We start from the raw sequence: 5424 nt of genomic DNA on the forward strand, positions 1-5424 counted from the left end.
CGGATGCCAGAAGCTGGTCGTAGGGTCTTGTGGTTGACGTTACGTAGTCCAATGCGCTGACGTGTCAAACAGCTATATGACACAGTTTCTCGTTATCTTGACATTTAATTTTGCCACGTATAGTGGCTAGTTTATTATGCACCTCATACTCAGTCTGTAAGCGATAGTACAGAAAGATTACAGAGCAGAGGTCATAAAGGGAGTGTATAACAGACCCCAGTGGTTGGGATAATATGGCATTGAATGTTATAAACCGTTTCATATACATTATTTGTTTAGTTCTGTATACAGAGTTATCAGATGGTGTCATGAGGGACCTTCCGCAGTGTCGTAGTAATTCATCCGCTGGTGGTGTCATGAGGTGCCAATGTGGTGGTGTCCTGGGGACACCATGTGGTTTCGTAGTGCCTCGCTAACTGTCACATGGTGTTATGGGACATACACTACACATGGTACACTATGTAAAACTACACTACACATGATACACTATGTACACTACACATGATACACTATGTACACTACACTACACATGGTGCACTATGTACACTACACATGATACACTATCTAGACTACACTACGCATGGTACACTATGTACACTACACTACACATGGTACACTATGTACACTACACTACACATGGTACACTATGTACACTACACATGATAAACTAAGTACACTACACTACACATGGTACACTATGTACACTACACATGATACACTATCTAGACTACACTACGCATGGTACACTATGTACACTACACTACACATGGTCACTATGTACACTACACTACACTACACATGGTACACTATCTATACTAGACTACACATGGTACACTATGTACACTACAGTACACATGATACATCATCTTCACGACACTACACATGGTACAATATCTACACTAAACTACACATGGTACACTATCTACACTACAATACACATGGTACAATATCTACACTACACTACACATGGTACAATATCTACACTACACTACACATGGTACACTATCTAGACTACACCATAGTACACTATCTACACTATACTACACATGACACACTATCTACACAACACTACACTTGGTACAATATCTACACTAAACTACACATGGTACACAATCTACACTACACTACACATGGTACAATATCTACACTAAACTACACATGGTACACAATCTACACTACACTACACATGGTACACTATCTGCTCTACACTACACATGGTACACTATCTACACTACACTACGCATGATACACTATCTACACTACACTACACATGGTACAATATCTACACTACACAACACATGGTACACTCTCTGCTCTACACTACACATGGTACACTATCTACACTACGCTACGCATGATACACTATCTACACTACACTACACATGACACACTATCTACACTACACTACACATGGTACAGTATCTTCACTACACTACACATGGTACCTTATCTGCTCTACACTACACATGGTATACTATCTACACTACACTACACATGATACAATATCTACACTACACTATGTACACTACAGTACACATGGTACAATCTCTACACTACACATGATAAACTATGCACACTACACTACACATGGTACACTCTGTACACTACACTACAAATGATACACTATCTACACTACACTACACATTGTACAATATCTACACTACACTACACATGGTACACTGTCTAGATTACACCATAGTACACTATCTACACTACACTACACATAGTACACTATCTACACTACACTATACATGATACACTATCTACACTACACTACACATGATACACTATTTACACTACACTACACATGGTACACTATCTAGACTACACCATAGTACACTATCTACACTACTCTAGGTACACTATCTGCACTACACTACCCATGGTATACTATCTACTCTACACTACACATGGTACAGTATCTACACTACACTACATGTGATACACTATCTAGACTACACCATAGTACACTATCTACACTACACTACACATGGTATACTATCTACACTACACTACACATGGTACACTATCTACACTACACTACACATGGTACACTATGTACACTACACTACACATAGTACAATAACTACACTACAAATGGCACACTATCTACACTACACTACACATGGTACAGTATCTAAACTACACTACACATGGTACACTATCTGAACTACATTACGCATGGTACACTATCTATACTACGCTACACATGACACACTATCTACACTACACTAAACATGGTACAATATCTACACTACACTACACATGGTACAATATCTACACTACACTATGTACATTACAGTATACATGGTACACTATCTACACTACAAATGGTACACTATCTGCACTACACTACACATGGTACAGTGTCTACACTACACTACACATGATACACTATCTAGACCACACTACACTACACATGGTACACTATCTACACTACACTAATCATGGTACAATATCTACACTACACATGGTACAATTTCTACACTACCATTACACATGGTACACTATCTAGACTACACCATAGTACGTTATCTACACTACACTACACATGGTACACTATCTACACTACACACAATACATTATACACTGTAATGTATGCACTATACACTGTGTGCACTACACTCAATGAACTCCATAAAGGTACTATAGGTGTATAGGTATCCAACCTAACTAACTTAGTGACCCACCCGTTATAACATGTAGTAGAAGGGCAGAACATAACATTTGTTATGTAGTGTGAAAATCACCATGAATTACAAAGTAGTGATTCCCTCCTTGGTTATCTGTGTGGTGGTCGTTTTCCTTCATCGAGAATAGGAAAAATCGGTTGAAAACGATCTACGTCTCATAAAGGCATAGATACAGAAAACAATTGAGGAGCAGAAAGCGTTGTAAAAAATTCCTCTAGGAGGATGGCTGTTATCGGTCGTGAAACCTCTTCCCACTAATACCCTCCTGAACGATGACCCCCCTATTTCAGAATGGTGGACATTCATCACCCCATTTGCTACCATTAAAAATAAGAAAAAACAAATTGAAAATTATTAAATAATTCTTAGCCTCTTGGAGTCTCAAGCAATCACTTTAAGCCAAGTGATGGTCATAAATATTGGTATTGTTTTGTTACTTTGTTGTATAATAACAATCTTTTGTTTAGCCCGGAGTAAACCAGTCCACCCCGCACCAATGGATGTCCCCGAGGAGAACCACGATGTCCCCGAGGAGAACCACGATGTCCCCGAGGAGAACCACGATGTCCCCGAGGTGAACCACGATGTCCCCGAGGAGAACCACGATGTCCCCGAGGAGAACCACGATGTCCCCGAGGAGAACCACGATGTCCCCGAGCAGAACCACGATGTCCCCGAGGAGAACCACGATGTTCCCGAGGTGAAACATGCTCTCCCCGAGGTGAAACATGCTCTCCCCGAGGTGAAACATGCTCTCCCCGAGGTGAAACATGCTCTCCCCGAGGTGAAACATGCTCCTCCCGAGGTGAAACATGCTCTTCCCGAGGTGAAACATGCTCTTCCCGAGGTGAAACATGCTCTCCCGAGGTGAAACATGCTCTCCCCGAGGTGAAACATGCTCTTCCCGAGGTGAAACATGCTCTTCCAGTTTGAAACTAACTTCCCGAGGTGAATACTCTCCCAGGTGAAGCATATCTCCCCGAGGTGAAACATGCTCTCCCCGAGGTGAAACATATGCTCTCCCCGAGGTGAAACATGCTTTCTCCCCCAGGGTGAAACATGCTCTCTCCGAGGTAAGAAACTTATCTCCCGGTGAAACATGCTCTCCCCGAGGTGAAACATACTCTCCCAAGATGACATGCTCTCCCCGAGGTGAAACATACTCTCACAGGTGGCTGTCTCTCCCAGGAAAAAATGCTCTCCACGAGGTGAGGCATGCTCTCCCAGGTGAAACATGCTCCTCCCGGGTGAAACATGCTTCTCCCAGGGTGGCTGTCTCTCCCCAGGGTGAGGCATGCTCCTCCCAGGGTGGCTTGCCTCCCGAGGTGAAACATGTCTCCCGAGGTGAAACATACTCTCCTGAGGGTGAAACAATGCTCTCCCCGAGGTGAGCTATGCTCTCCCGAGGTGAAACATGCTCCCTCCGGGTGAAACATGCTCTCCCCGAGAAGAAAAATGTCTCCGCAGGGTGAAACATCCTGCTCCCTACAGGTGAAACATGCTCTCCCGAGGTGAAACATGCTCTCCCGAGGTGAAACATGCTACTCTCCCCGAGGGTGAAACAATTTACTCTCCCCGAGAAGAAAAATGCTCTCCCCGAGGTGAAACATTCTCTCCCAGGAAAGAAATCTCCTCCCGGGTGAAACATGCTCTCCTGAGGTGAAACATGCTCTCCGCGAGGTGAAACATACTCCATGAGGTGGCTTCTCTCCCCGAGGTGAAACATGCTCTCCGCGAGGTGAAACATGCTCTCCGCGAGGTGAAACATGCTCTCCCTGAGAAGAAAAATGCTCTCCCCGACGTGAAACATGCTCTCCCCGCGGTGAAACATGCTCTCCACGAGAAGAAAAATGCTCTCCCCGAGGTGAAACATGCTCTCCCCGCGGTGAAACATGTTCTCCGCGAGGCGAAAAATGCCCCCGCTGTTGTAGCCGGGAAGTTGGTTGTCGAACGTGTCAGCAAGCCTGTCAAAAACAAAGTCGTTCGGTCGATATTTGTCTCGAGACTATTTCACGGTAAGTTAATAGGTAAACAGGGTTCGCATATAAAGGAGATCGGAATGCAATTTGGGGTGTTTGTCCGCCTCAATGCCGGTCAAGAGAGGGTCACCGTTTATGGCACGGAGCTGAAGGACGTGCTTGATGCCATCAGTTATATTAGTTATTGTGTTAGAGACTGGAGCAGTACTAAACAGCCCAGGGGGTGTGGTCACAACAGACGATGAGAGAGCGTGTGGGGGGTATGTTTAAAATTTGTATTGTATTTAAAAACTATTATACATATATTATACATTTGACTTTTTAGGACAATATCTAAAAATAATATGTATAGCTACAATGTATGCTTTTTTCTTGCAATGTAAATTTGATTTTTTTTTCTAAATAAAATAATTTAGATTATCCTGTATTTTGATATCAAATTAAAGTGTCTCGATATTGATGAATTTACTGCATGTCAAAGGTGAATTGTGGCCTAAATATAATGCAATTTTTAAGGTTTGTCGTTGTACTGTTGGCTTTTTGGTCATTGTGGAGGTGATTAACTTTACATACAGTACGTGGTAAGGTAAGTGAGTGTATAGAATTCTTCGTGTACCTAAAAATCAAACGACTAGATAAACAGCCTGTGTTTGAAGCTATCTTGCGTATTCGAGTTAATGATGATGTTTGGTAACCTGCTACATCACCTTTGTTTAACCCTGACTTTCATTTATGCGCCTCTATCACATCGC

Source organism: Homarus americanus, unplaced genomic scaffold, assembly GCF_018991925.1.
Source record: "Homarus americanus isolate GMGI-L3 unplaced genomic scaffold, GMGI_Hamer_2.0 scaffold50564, whole genome shotgun sequence".
Classification (NCBI taxonomy): Eukaryota; Metazoa; Arthropoda; class Malacostraca; order Decapoda; family Nephropidae; genus Homarus; species Homarus americanus.